Source organism: Pituophis catenifer, unplaced genomic scaffold (assembly GCF_029215685.1).
Source record: "Pituophis catenifer annectens isolate HBS135680 unplaced genomic scaffold, rPitCat1.0.hap2 SCAF_12, whole genome shotgun sequence".
Lineage (NCBI taxonomy): Eukaryota > Metazoa > Chordata > Lepidosauria > Squamata > Colubridae > Pituophis > Pituophis catenifer.
The window spans coordinates 12,174,508-12,189,908 of record NW_027256892.1 but is presented as its reverse complement, the minus strand read 5'-3'; positions in this window follow the sequence as shown (position 1 = coordinate 12,189,908).

Here is a 15,401-nt window from a genome sequence, read left to right as displayed (position 1 = left end):
CATTTCATATAAATGTTTTTAACATGTACTTTTTTCTTTGGTTCAGACATGGCAGGAGACAGAATAAATGTTAATCAAATTGTGCAGTAGCTCCAGTTTGAAGAAACTGTGAATACCAGCACTGCTGGGAAGAAAAACACATGGCCAAATTATATTATCTTCATAATGTTACTGAGATTTATGCTAACGGATTTTATGACCGTGATTCCCTTAGGTCTCAGGGGCAATGAGTAACAAGTTTCATCGCATTATATAACTTTTTGCCATCACAACAACTGGTTTACTTAAAAGTTGCAGAGCTGGAGGAAAATATAGTTACAAAATGTAATGCACGTAACTTTATTTGACTGAATAAACACTATAAAATTACATTTTTTCACCAGCTCTAAATATTCAAAGCCTTTATACCAGAGGGTATATTTTAACTAAAAATGAACATGCAATTGTTTTTTTCTGTATATTTTTATTTATTTTATTTATTTATTTATTATATTTCTATACTGCCTTTCTCCCTTAGGACTCAAGGCGGTGTACAGTCAAGAAAAATATAGATACACAAACATCATAAAATTGCTAATTAAAATTATTATTATAACATAGTTTGGCCCAATTAAATAGAACCTAAAATTAGATAACATTTTAAAAACTCACATGTTCATATGTTTAGCCCTGCCTGTTGGAACATCAGGGTTTTGAGGGCACGACGGAAAGCATGGAGATCAGGGATATTTTGTATCTCAGGGGGCAGTTCATTCCAAAGGGTTGGAGCCCTCACAGAGAAGGCCCTCCCCCTGGGAGTCGCCAGTCGGCATAATTTGACTGAGTAGTCCCTCCCTATGAGAACGAACTGGTCGGTGGGAGGCTATTGGTGGCAAAAGGCGGTCTCGTAGGTCCTAAGCCATGGAGCGCTTTAAAGGTGATAACTAACACCTTGAATTGCACCCGGAAGACCACCAGGAGCCAGTGCAGGTCGCGTAAGAGAGGTGTTACATGGGCGCAACAAGCTGCGCCCATAATCACCTGCGCGGCTACATTCTGGACCAGTTGGAGCCTCCGGGTGCTTTTCAAGGGGAGCCCCATGTAAAGAGCATTACAGTAGTCCATATGGGAGGTGACTAGGGCATGAGTGCGCAAGGTGTCCCGATCCAGAAAGGGACGCAACTGGCAGATCAAGCGAACCTGATAAAAGGCACCCCTGGCCACGGCCGTCAAATGATCTTCTAAAGATAGCCGTGAATCCAGGAGGACACCCAGGTTGCGGGCCCTCTCTGTGGGGAGCAAGATCTCATCCCCAATTTTTGATGGTGAAAAAGCATTTCTCTTTCTTAGATGTGTGTGTTTGTGTGTTTATATAAAAAATTGTAAAAATCTGTTGTCTAAGTACCTAGTCAAATTCACAATTTCATCTGCTGTATACCCAGTGGTTATTCAGGAGAGAGAAATTGGGATAACAATTGAAACTTTTCTTGAATTCTAAGAAATCTCTAATACTCTTCCAAAAACAGCTGGTATTATGAGATGGGTATAATTAACTTTAAAAAATAATAAATTATGATTCCAGATAAGTTTGTGAGTTATTTTCCTTTTATATCTTCTTTAAACAAATGTTGGTGGTAAAGCATTCATTATCAAATCAACTGATTTAACTCCTGGGGTGATGAGAACATAGTAAATTAGAAACTGGAACTGGAAGATAACTTTTTAATTTGTTGACAGTTAGTTGATGTTGCTTTAATGTTGCCATAGCTATTGGTAATATAAATCTAATGTATCTTTAGAACCAAAGTCTTTTTATCGGCAGTCATTGAAAATTATCATTTAATGCCTTACTGGGCAATCTAAGTCAAGGGTCATTGACTAGGTTTCCTAGAATGAGAGAAGTAGCATTCATGGTTAATTATAACTTTCTGGCATAAAGCCTCTCTGAGGCTTTATGTTTGGATAAAAAGAATTATCTTACTGAAATGAAAACATAATATAATATAGTAGCCTAGAAAAAAATTAATGCATTCCTTGATTTCTAATTACAAAGTGCGTCAGACTTGTTAAAATCAAATCCCATATTTTTGCCACTATTGCAAGAAACAATATCGATGAAATTTCTAATATGAAATATTTCATTTACTTAACTGTTAGTCCCCTATCTGGACTTTGAACTGTCTACTTATAATTAGGAAGCTTTCTAATAGGATAGTTTCTAATTCTGAACAATAGTCCAAATTAATTTTGATAATTAAGCAAAGATTTTGCTTTTATCTTTGATAAGCAAAGAAACATGGAGGAGTATGCATACTAACCAAAATGAAATACTACATAAAATGCCACAGAAAAGGGTTCATAGAATCCAAACGAAATAATTTCAGTGTTGAATTTTGTACTAATCAGCTCTTTCACTGTCACTTATGTAGGGGAAGCATCAAGGAAAAAAATCCAGCACAGGTAATTTCAACATCTAGGGCAAAAGTTTTTTAGAATTAAATGTATATGAAAATACTCTAAGAACCTTCAGAAATGCTATTGGCTGGTAATTGATGAACAACTAGTAGTTAGTGATCAGCTTGAAATACAAGTGCTGTTAATATTTTACAAACACATAGCTGAAATAAAACTTTCTTCATGAAAATTCTGGTATTTTCAAAATCAGCAAAACTTTTTGAATGGCAGAACTTTCAAAATACTGTATATTTTTCTACAATGGCAGATGGGCTGATGCTTCACTGCATGGTATTGAATCAAATGATACTGAATCGTTTAATCTCAACATCTGTGTTGCCAATCTTGATGGAATTTTAAACATGCTCACATTGTTTTTTATCCTCAGTACCCGTGAGCTAAACATTCATTTCTGAAATAAGAAGAAATGTTTATGAAGTTTTTAAAGCACAACTCTAATTATTTTGTTCTGCTGCGAACCTGATTCTTTAATCTCCATTTAAATAAAATGGAAAATCTCTCAAGACTCCTTAATCTGGTACTGGGTTTATTTCTTGAAAACTTAGAGATAAAATAAAGCAGTCTGCAAAATAATCAGTAAATAGGGAAATTGCCCTTTTGTTAAAACAAGAGAGTTATGCTTTCCTTTCCTCTGTTGAATCAGCTTGCAAACAAACATATCAATTGAAAATTGGAGAGAAAAACAATTTTTTATATATATACTCATCAATTTTGCACAGAGATAAGAAGTGCTCAGAACTGATGTTCTCAAGTAATCTAAGCCCTTTTAGTTATTCTTCCCTATTTTCTCTTCAATATTAATACATAAAACATTTATTTGTATAGGTTTTGCTTAAGTGGATTACTTGTTAGTCTTATAAATTCTCAAAGTTACTGAATATAACTTTATTAGCTTCCCTTTACAAACTGTAGAATTTTAGTCATTCTTCATAGTAATGTTTCCTGTCAGCTAGGTATAAGGGGAAGAAGATTGCTTTTATTCACTTTATACTTTTCTGTATTATATCTAGGTCATTCAATTGGATTTCTAAGCAGGTGAATATTTGTAAAATATTGTGCAATTACATCTCTTTCTATTCATGTTTAAGAAAATTTGATCAAATGCTCATCAGTTCAACTTCTACATTCTATTTTTTTATACCTCCAAAATTCCTGAATCTAGCTGCAAAAAGCAAACACAGATTCTGAATTCTCAGTGATATTGATAGATATAGTCTAGATGTAATTATTGATAGATATAGTCTATCAGTTAATGCATTTCTACTCAAAATCAAAAAGGAACCTCAACATTGATAAGGATGAATCAAGTATGGAAAAGGAAGAAAAACAGCCTGGCAATTATATACAGATTAGACCATGTTTCCCATAGCTACCTATGTTGCAAAAGTTAAAACAGAAAAAAATAGGAGGAAAATCAATTTGAGCTATGATGTTGGAAAAGGCATTTGCATATTCCTTGGACAGCTAAGGGGACAAACAAGAAAGTACTGGAGCATATAAAACCAGACATATTACAGGAAAGCAAAATCACAAAATTCTGACTTACTTATTTTGGTTATGTCATGCGATCAAACTCACTGGAAAAGGCTATGCTTGTCAGCAGTAAAAGGAAATAAGGCCACCAAAAACAATAGTGGTTGGACACCATCAAAGCCAATGCCAGCCAGAGCATAAAGCAACTGAAAGAAGCCGTACAAAGTCAGAAAATGTGTAGATAGCTGGTTATAGAATCACTGAGAATTTGAATGGATAGCATCCTCATCACTCAAGAACAATTTCCTCAAGGTCAACAGGACCCAGCTTCGGGGATGATGAGAAATCATTTTACCGATTTCACACCAGAAAAAGAGCAATTTCTCCTTTTTTGGTGTGAGCATCCCCTTTTCTGCAAGAAATAATATTGGGCTGCAACCCCCAGCTGTGCCCTCCCAAGTTCAATTCTTGACAGATTTGTTGATCTTACCTGTAGGAGATGACCAGACTGAGCTTAAGGGAGGAGTCAAACACATAATTAGTCATGAGTCCCTTCATGCCCACAAGAGATCTAAGTCCAGGCCACCTGGAATTCCATTGATTCTTATCTACCACCAGTTTGCTTTGACCATTAATAGTTCAGATTAATATCAAGCACCAGGGAAATCAGTAGATTCAGGCAGTTCAAATGTGTATAAAGATTTGTTGCAAGCTTACGTTCTCTACAAGAATCTGACCTACTAACGGTCAAGGGAAAATAGTAGGAATTAAGAATAGAAAGGAATTAAAGGTGGGCTGGATTTAGATCTCTTGTGGGCACAAAGGGATTCATGACTGATGACACATTTGACCCCTCTCTAAGGCTCAGCCTGGTCATCTCCTACACTACCTTCCAGAATCACCCAAAAAATTCTAAGTCATTTGGCCAAGGTTAGCTGGGAACTGCCATCCAGCAAGACATTCTAGAATCCATTGCAAAATCTGAAGTTGGGCTAATTCATCAAATTCACTTTATTTGAAAGAGAGGAATGTCTTCACTTGGATTGTGATCAATTTGTATATCTTTACAAGCTCAGAACATCCCTAAGCATGTTTATGCACAGACCTCCTAACGCATAGATTTGTATTCAATTTTTAATTTTAAAAAAGACAGTTCAGTGAGCTATGGTTTCTTTGTTCATTCTCCAGAAGAAAATAATTTCTTTTTTTCCAAAGGTAACCCTATGAGGACCATTTTTTTCAGATTGCAACTTTTCAAATTCTATATTGCAGTTTTTGATGGAATTTTAAATATATCCAATTAAAAAGTCCAGTTTTTCAGCAAGTAAAAACCTAATTCAAGTTTGAGAAGCAAGTTTACATAACAATCCTGAATTATTTTGCTTCACGAGCTTTTGAATTATTTACTCTACACTTGAACAAAAAAACAAGAACTTTCTCAAGACTCTTTAAGCTCCTTGACTTGTTCTGCTGATGTCTGCATTTGTTGAAAAAACTGAGACAAAAATAAACCAGTCTGCAGAACTTTATCTGTAAAAAGAGAAGGAACCATTCTGTCCAAGTAAAGGAATTCTGCTTAACTTTCCCCCAGTGATTCATTTTGAAAATAAACATGTCTATTGGAAATAGGAAAGGCACGTGCACACACACAATCACTCATTCACTCACTTACACACACACACTTACTTTACAGGTAGTCTTTGACTTATGACCACAGCTGAGCCAAAAATTTCTGTTCCTAACCAAAACATTTGTTAAGTGAATTTTGCCTCACTTTATGACCTTTCTCGCCAAAACAATTGTTAAGTGAATTAATTAATTAATTAATTAATTAATTAATTAATTAATTCAATTTATATGCCGCCCTTCTCCGGAGACTCAGGGCGGCTTACAATGCGTTAAGCAATAGCCTTCATACTTTTCTATATACCTGCTTAGTAGGGTTTCGCCCCCCCATAAGCAGTGTTCTTTTTTTATACAAAGTCAGCTTATTGCCCCACAAACCGGCTCCTCATTTTACCTACCTAAGGTTGGAAGGCTGAGTCACCCTTGAGCCTGGTGAGATTTGAACTTGCAGTAATTGCAGGCAGCTGGCAACTAAGTGCTACTTTAACAGCACTTAGTCCACTGCACCATCAAGGCTCATTATTTGGTTTTAAGTTAGTAAAATGGTTTTTCCATTGACTTTGCTTGTCAGAAGGTCACAAAAGAGGATCACATGACCTCAGGACATTGCAACCGTCCTAAATATGAATCATTTGCCAAGCATCCTAATTTAGTTTATGTGATCATCAGGATGCTGCAATGATCATAAGTGGTCATGTCACTTGTTTCAGTGCCATTATAACATTCAAACAGTCACTAAACAAACTTTTGTAAGTTGAGGACTACCTGTATTAATTCAATTTGTATGGCTATCCCCTTGGCATACAACTCTGGGTGGAGACTAACAAATTGATAAAATCAACAAGAAACTAAAACCAATTGCACCTGGAGTAACATCCACATTTTATTTCTTTTTATTTATTTATTAATCAAATTTATATAGCTCCCTATCTCAGCAAAAGTGATTCTGGGTGACGTACAACAGTCAAATAAAATCACAACAAAAACATTCATAAAATACTTGTTAAAAAAATATAAACAATCATTAGTAAAATTGCATACGTATCCGTGTGTATGTATGGATGTGTTGCTTCTAAATAAGAAACCTTTGTGTGAGTTTATTTATTTCATTCAATTTTGAGGCTAAATAATTACTCTGGATGGTTTACAATTAAATCCCTCCCCCCTCCAAAATACCACAACCCAGATTTGACCATCCCATCCCAAGATTTGGGAGAACATTTTTTTAAGAGTTTACAAATAGTCAATAAAGTAGGAGCAGCGCAAACTTCTGGCAGAGGATGTCATCCCAGAGGGCAGGAGCTGCCACTAAACTTTTGACTACCAGAAGACATTGTTTGATTAATAGGACCAAAAGTGTGTCCACTCTGACCTCACTGGTGAGTGGAAATCTAGAGACAAGTGGTCCCTCAAAGTCATATCAGATGCCGCAAAGAATGTATGGTTGATTAGCAGCACCCTGGATTACACCCAGAAGCTGGTATTGAGTACATCTCATAAAGTTCTGTTCTGTGTGCAATCCAAACATCTCATTGTTCTCATTACTGTATTCTGGACCACATAGCTTCTGGGTAGCCTTCAAGGGCAGTCCAACGTAGACCACATCACAGTAATCCAATCATAATCCAATCCAAAAGCATGAGTGATTGCTTGAGGGACAAATTAATCTTAGGTAATTAGTCTGCCAATTCACCACCTGATGAGTGCTCATAATGAGATAGTCTATGGAAAACTAAGGAATGCACCAAGGTCCTCCAAGGTGGTCAGATGTATTAAACCTGTCCTTTATTCCCACCTTTCTGCAGGATTGACTAAATATTTGCAGATAGCTTATCAAGAACAGAATGAAGTGCAGTTCCCTTTATCTCCAGGCAGCATTATCAACATTTGAAAGGAATGCTTCTAGGCTATTGGAGAAGAAGTTAGGACATGGAAGACAGCATGTGCATTAAGATGATAAACAAAATGTGATGATGATGATGATGATGATGATGATGATGATGATGATAATAATAATAATAATAATAATAATAATAATAATAATAATAATAACTGAAAATTGGAAACACAAAGCTCTGCATGGCCAATACTTGAAAAGTATTGAAGGCAAAGCTGACCAGAAACTAACTTGGAACTGGTTAAGATCAGGAGTACTGAAAAAAGAAACAGAAAGCTTTATTTTGGCAGCTCAAGAACAAGCCCTAGCCACAAACTGTATGAAGGCAAAAATTCAACATGTTACCACCAACAGCAAATGCCGCCTCTGCAATGAAAAAGAAGAGACAGTTGACCACCTGATCAGTGGGTGGAGCAAAATTTCACAAACTGACTACCTACAACGCCATGACCGTGTTGCTAAAATCATTCACTGGAAATTGTGCCAGAAGTTTGGATTTGAGTACAGCAAAAACCACTGGGAACATCAGGTTGAGAAAGTTTTAGAGAATGAGAAACTCAAGATCTTGTGGGACTTTAGGATTCAGACTGACAGGCACTTGGTCCACAACACACCTGACATAACAATAGTTGAAAAGAAAAAAGTATGGTTCATTGACATTGCAATACCTGGTGATGCACGAATTGAAAATAAGCAGCAAGAAAAAATCACAAAGTACCGGGACTTACAAATTGAAGTTGAGCGACTGTGGAAAAAGAAATCGTGTGTTGTCCCGATTGTAATTGGAGCCCTCGGAGCAATACCCAAAGGGCTACCCCGCTATTTAGAAATTCTAAATTTGCCGGACTTGAACATTTTGACTCTACAAAAAACCACCTTACTCGGAACAGCTTACATCCTCCGACGATACCTTAACAGTTCCTAGGTCCTTGGTTAGGACTCGAGCTGCTGAGCTATTAACCAGCCTCAAAGGCTGTGAATCTCACTAAAGATTAACCAATAAATAATAATAATAATAATAATAATAATAATAATAATAATAATAATAATAATAATAATAATTTTATTTCTATACCGCCCTTCTCCCGAAGGACTCAGGGCAGTGTACAGCCAATTTAAAACACAGGACACAACAATGATTAAAAATTAAAATAATTAAATAGATTTGGCTGATTTAAAACCCCAAAAATTAAAATACCCCAATTTAAAATTATTATGTTGATAGCCCCGCCTGGCGGAACAACAGGGTCTTCAGTGCACAGCGAAACACCCGGAGGTCGGAGATCTTACGTATTTCCGGGGGCAGTTCATTCCACAGGGCTGGGGCTCCCACAGAGAAGGCCCTCCCCCTGGGTGTCACTAGCCGACATAACTTGGCTGATGGCACCCTGAGGAGACCCTCTCTGTGGGAACGGACTGGTCGGTGGGAGGCTATTGGTGGCAGAAGACGGTCTCGAAGGTACCCGGGTCCTATGCCATGGAGCGCTTTAAAGGTGGTAACCAACACCTTGAATCGCACCCGGAAGACCACTGGGAGCCAGTGCAGCTCGCGCAGAAGGGGTGTCACGCGGGCACAACGAGTTGCGCCCATAACCACCCGCGCGGCCGCATTCTGGACCAGTTGGAGCCTCCGAGTGCTCTTCAAGGGGAGCCCCATGTAGAGAGCATTACAATAGTCCAGCCAGGAGGTGACAAGGGCATGAGTGACCGTGCGCAAGGCGTCCCGGTCCAGAAAGGGCTGCAACTGGCGGATCAGGCGAACCTGATAAAAGGCGCCCCTAGCCACGGCCATCATATGCTCTTCTAAAGACAGCTGTGCGTCCAGGAGGACACCCAGATTGCGAGCCCTCTCTGTGGGGGGCAAAGATTCACCCCCAATAGTCAGCGATGGCACCTGCTGACTATATCGGGATGCCGGCAGCCAGAGCCACTTGGTCTTGGATGGGTTGAGTCTGAGCCTGTTCCTCCCCATCCAGACCCGCACGGCCTCCAGGCAGTGAGACATCATATCAAGGGCATCGTTGGGGTGGTCTGGGGTGGAGATGTACAGCTGAGTATCATCAGCGTACAGATGACACTTCACCCCAAAACCATGGATGATCTCACCCAGCGGCTTCACATAAATGTTGAACAGAAGAGGCGAGAGGACCAACCCCTGTGGCACTCCCCATGCGAGACGCCTCGAGGTCGACCTCTGCTCCCCTGCCAACACGAACTGCGAGCGGCCGGAGAGGAAGGAGGAGAACCACCGCAGAACAGTGCCCCCTATTCCTAACCCTCTCAACCGCTGCAGCATGATACCATGGTCGATGGTATCAAAAGCCGCTGAGAGATCTAATAGGACTAGGACAGAGGAGCAACCCTGTCCTGAGCCCTCCAGAGATCATCCACCAACGCGACCAATGCCGTTTCTGTGCTGTGCCCCTGCCTGAAGCCCGACTGGTACGGGTCTAGATAGATAGCTTCATCCAGGTGCCTGGGCAGTTGTCGTGCCACCACACTCTCAACAACCTTCGCCACAAAACGAAGGTTGGAGACCGGACGGTAGTTAGCTAATTCAGCTGGGTCCAGGGAAGGCTTCTTGAGGAGGGGCCTCACCACCGCCTCTTTCAAGGTGGCAGGAAAGGCACCCTCACTCAGAGAAGCAGTTATAATCCCCTGGAGCCAGCCTCGTGTAACCTCCCGGGAGGCCAGTACCAACCAGGAGGGACACGGGTCCAATAAACATGTGGCGGCACTAATCCTACCCAGAACCCTGTCCACATCCTCGGGAGCCACAGGATCAAACTCCTCCCAGGTAATATTCTCAAGACCTACCCTTGTTTCCTCCCCCGGACTCACCCAGTCGGAGTCCAAGCCTTCCCGAATCCGAGCGACTCTATTGTGCAGGAATTGCACAAAATCCTCAGCTCGACCCTGCAAGGGATCCTCCCGCACTCCCCCCCGAAGAAGGGAGTGGGTCACCCTAAACAGGGCGGCTGGGCGGTTCTCTGCAGATGTGATAAGAGCGGAAAAATGGTTAGATTTCGCCGCTTTTATCGCCACTAGGTAGGTCTTGATATAAGACCTCACCTGTGTCTGGTCGGAATCAGAATGACTAGTCCTCCAAATGCTCTCTAGGCGTCTTTTCCGATGCTTCATCTCTCTCAGCTCCTCAGAGAACCAAGGAGCCAATTGAGATCGGCATCGGGTCAGAGGCCGCAAAGGCACGACACGATCCAAAGCTCCGGCAGCCGCACTCTCCCAGGCGGCCACCAGCTCTTCAGTCGAGTCGTGTGTCAGAGTCTCAGGAAACGGCCCAAGCTCCGTCAGGAACCTTTCGGGATCCATCAGGCGCCTGGGACAGAACCATTTGGTCGGTTCCGTCTCCCTGCGGCAGAGGGAAGCGGTAGGAAAGTCCAAGTGAAGGAGCAAATGATCTGTCCATGACAAGGGTTTAATGTCTAAGTCCCCTCTACCAAGATCATTCAACCACTGACCAGAGATGAAAATCAAGTCCAGAGTGTGTCCTCCTATGTGAGTGGGGCCTTGAACTAACTGGGTCAGGTCCATGGCCGTCATGGAAGCCATGAATTCCCGAACCACCTCTGACGCCTCACCCGTGAATGGAAGGTTGAAATCCCCCATGACAATAAGTCTGGGGGTATCCACCGCCACCCTGGCGATGACGTCGAGTAGCTCGGGTAGGGTCGCTGCCACGTGGCAGGGAGCCAGGTACGCAGTCAGCAAACTCATCTGCACCCCACGGCCCCACTTCACAAAGAGGGACTCACATCCGGCTATCTGAGGAAGACTCTCCCTAATAATCACCGCCACTCCCCCACCCCTCCCCTGGGCCCTTGGTAGTGAAAGAAGTTAGAAAAACTGAAAATGTTCAGTATGGAGCAAAACTGAAAATGTTCAGTATGGAGCAAGAAAAAAAAGACTACATATGTTGTGGAGATACTTAGCATGTGATGGTATTCACATTTACTGAATTCAGGCTGGGTATGCAATATCTCTTCCTAGGGAGCTTAGCAGCCCACAAAAAACTTAAAATATATTGGTACTGTCCAGACTGGACATTGCAAGAATTAAAGGATTGCTTCCCATCACAGAAATCCTTAAGTGCTTAAACTCCTTAATTTCATAACACATGGACAGATACAACCATATTTTCAATTGAGAAACTGTGAGCATCTTCTTCTTCTGCTGTATCCATCATCAGACATTGGCGATCATATTGGTGAACCTATTTTTATCAACAGTCGCACAAAAAAGTGCTGCTGAGTTTTGTCCAAACCAATCCCTTTAGATTTTGTAGCCATGATGTTCTCCTTCTGCTTGGACCTCATTTGCCTTCAATCTTTCCTTGAAGGATTAAGTGAAGTATGCCGTATTTTTCCGGGTGTCGCATCACGTGTCCAAAATATTCTAACTTTTGTGAGCATTGTAGATCAAGCCAAGTTCCAAAACCTCAAGAGAATTCCTGGAGACTTGACATTCAGACAAATCAGCCATCCACATAGAGATAAACAACATCTACAGACCATTCAAAAGAGCCAATCACAAGAACAGTCCCACCAACACTGAAAGAGCAAGCCATTAGTATATAAAAATAAGAGCTAACCCCTCTCTCTTATGGCACTGATATTACCTAGTTTGGTAATGAAACATCTGCAAGAAAACCATCAAGCTCATAGAGCACCAAAGACCGCACATCACAGAAATCTCCAAATTTCAATAGAAGCTCACTTATGGAGAAAAGAAGCAGAGAAGTCATTGTCACCAATACATTTCCTACTCCTTCAGCCCCCATATTATCTTGCAGGCTTCTCTCAAGGGTCCTTTAGGATTCCAGAGCAATTTTTTTCAAAAGACCCAAGGGGCTATGGGTTACCACAGAAATCACAAAAGTCACCTTGCTGATCCCTTCCTGTAGCATGAATGGCAGTGGTGCTAATTTGGTCCCGCCCCGTTTCTCCAAATTAAGAAAACACAAAACAACAAAAATGACTTGCACAAATGACTTAAATGATCTGGATGAATCAAATGGCTTCTGCTGGGTTCTTTGGGAAGGACCTTTCATGACCAGGCTGTCACCTGGGGGTGGGAAGATGTTTCCCCACAGCAATTAATCAACTCCTACTTTGCAGAGAAATTTACAACTGGTCTTCTAGCAAAGATCTCAATGTTCAAGTTGGCCACCATCCAGATAATTTTTCAAGTTGGTCTGGAGACGAGGAACTCGCATCTAGAGCGATGAAATCCATTTCTGTTAGAGCAAAAGGACACTGAAAGACCCTCTAATACCGTGATGGCGAACCTATGGCACGTGTCGGGGTGGGTTTCACTTACCTTCGCTACCAGTTCGCACATGTGCACACTCACTTCGCTCACTCGCAGCACTTCTGCGCATGCACAGATCATCCGTGATGATGTCCGGGCAGGTGGATGGAACCTCCCACCGCCGTTACAACCAGTTCACAAGATCCAGACCAAACTGGTAGCAACCCACCACAGGCACGCGTGCCAGAAGTGGCACACAGAGCCATCTCTCTGGGCATGTGAGCCATCACCCATTGCTCTTCCGGGTTCTGATGGGCCAGCCAGCTGGTCTTCATATGTGCGGGAGTGCTGGAAACCAGAAGAGCAGCTGCCCTGCGTGCATGCACGCACCAGGAAGATAATCTTCTGGTTTCCAGCATGTGCATGTGCTCTGGCCAGCTGATCTTGACACATGCATGTACACCAGAAACTGGAAGACCAGGTGGCTGGTGCACATGCGCACGCCAGAAACCGGAAGATCATCTTCCTAGCACACACATGCATGCTGGGTGACTGCTCTTCCAGTTTCCAGCATGCACGCACCCCCACCCCCCATTTCAGCACTCAGTGCTGAAAAGTTTCGCCAGCACTGCTCTAATATATTATCCACTAATATATTATAAAAGTATGAACACTGAGATTGAGCATGAGACGGTGCAAAATTACTTTGGACAAAAGTGTCTGATAGTGTCAAAATGAGAAGAAAATGTGGTCTGTTATGACCTGGATACAAAGGTTTACTAGAAGCTCTTGGAATTACGTTGATTTATGTGTTAAATGAGAGGGTCTGTTGTATTTAAAAAATGGTTTAAAGAAAAGAAAGATGGATGGGTGAAAAGTTTATTTTTCTTCAAGTAATTGTTATTTTACATAAACACTCTTGTGGAGTCTTGTCCAACTTTGTGTCCATCAGATGTGGAGTAGCAGTACAAGAATTCCCATATAGCAGAGGTGAAATGCTCCCGGTTCAAACCAGATCACCCGATCCGGTAGTGATGGCGGCGGGTGGTTCGGAGAACTGGTAGCAAAAATCCCTGCCCACCCCCCCATGCCCAGCTGAGCCGCACGATCATCTGAGGCTTTTTAAAAAACTTTTAAAAGCATTTTTTCTTTGGCCGAAAAAATGCTTTTAAAAGTAAAAAAAAAAAAAAGCCTCTGACAATCAGGCAACTCAGCTGGGATCATCAGAGCCTTTTAAAAGCATTTTTTTAAACAGAAAAAATGGTTTTAAAAATAAAAATAAAAGTTGGCCACGCCCACCCAGTCACATTACCCCCCCTCCCACTAAGCCACGCCCACAGAACCTGTAGTAACAAATTTTACATTTCAACACTGCCATATAGCTAACCTGATGGATATTTTGGGTGTTCTAATCTCACCACACCAGAAGACAAGAAGTAGAAGAGAAAGCTACCCTACCAAATAAGTGGGGAGGGAGAATTGTTTTTAAATTGCCATCCAGATTTGGGAGGGAATGAAATGTACAAATAGTTAATGATTTTTTTGTGATACAATCTCAGTGGGGGAGTGATTATCATTCCATTTAAATACAAAAATCATGTCTTCAAAGAAAGCTGATGCAATTATTCATTAGTTACATTTTGACCTGTTCTTTTATTTCAGAAGATGAAAGGAAGGCAGAGAAAATCCAAATATCTATAAATATAAGTTTAAAAAAAATCTGCCTTTTCTAAATCCTGTCAAATGAATAAAATTTACCATGGGCACTGAATTCCATGCTCTTCCTTTGCATGCCCTCCTACCCAGAGAAACATCATTTTTCCATTTAGATTCTATTTTAGTTTCTGTCGCTGGAAAGGTTAATCATGTGCTTATTATTCTTCCCTCTTATAAGATCCTTGATATACCGGTAGTTTAAAACAGAAATTAAAGGATTAAGAAAAAAATGGCATACTCTTTTCTCTATTATCTTAACTTACATTTTCTCCCAAAACTAGCCCTCTAGGTCAATTAAAGGGGTCATATCGAAACAGTAGCATGAATACTTGAATAATTCTAACAGAAAATAAGTAGTGAGACAGTTTTCAGTTTTCGCTGAACTCATCCTGTTCCTGAAAAACACTGGTTTTTCATGCCAAATCTATGTCACAAATCCAGCCGACCTGGGATTTTATTCTGGGCACTGGGAGCCTTGAGCACCATTCTTGGCAGGAAAAAAGAAAGAAAAAAATTCAAATTCAACAGAAACAGCCTGAAAATGCATTTCCACCAGAGGGATGTGGGTACATATGCAGATGATGCCAAAAGTGTGGTCAGTGGTTAAGGAAACCATCACTATAATTTATCTGTGTTAGTGTTTGAAACAGGTAGCCCTTAACTTATGACCGCAATGGAGCCCAAAATTTTTGTTGCTAAGTGAGACATTTGTTAAGTGAATTTTGTCCTATTTTGCAACCTTTCTTGCCATAGAGGTGCTTTTTCAAGAGGCAACTGGACTTTCTGGTTTTTTCTTGAAGACATTTCACTTCTCATCCAAGAAGCTTCCTTGGGTCTGAAGAAGCTTCTTGGATGAGGAGCAAAATGTCTTTAAGGAAAACCCAGAAAGTCCAATTGCCTCTTGAAAAAGCACTTTTGGAACAACCATGACCTGGATGACTGAGAATCTCCGTAACACTTTCTTGCC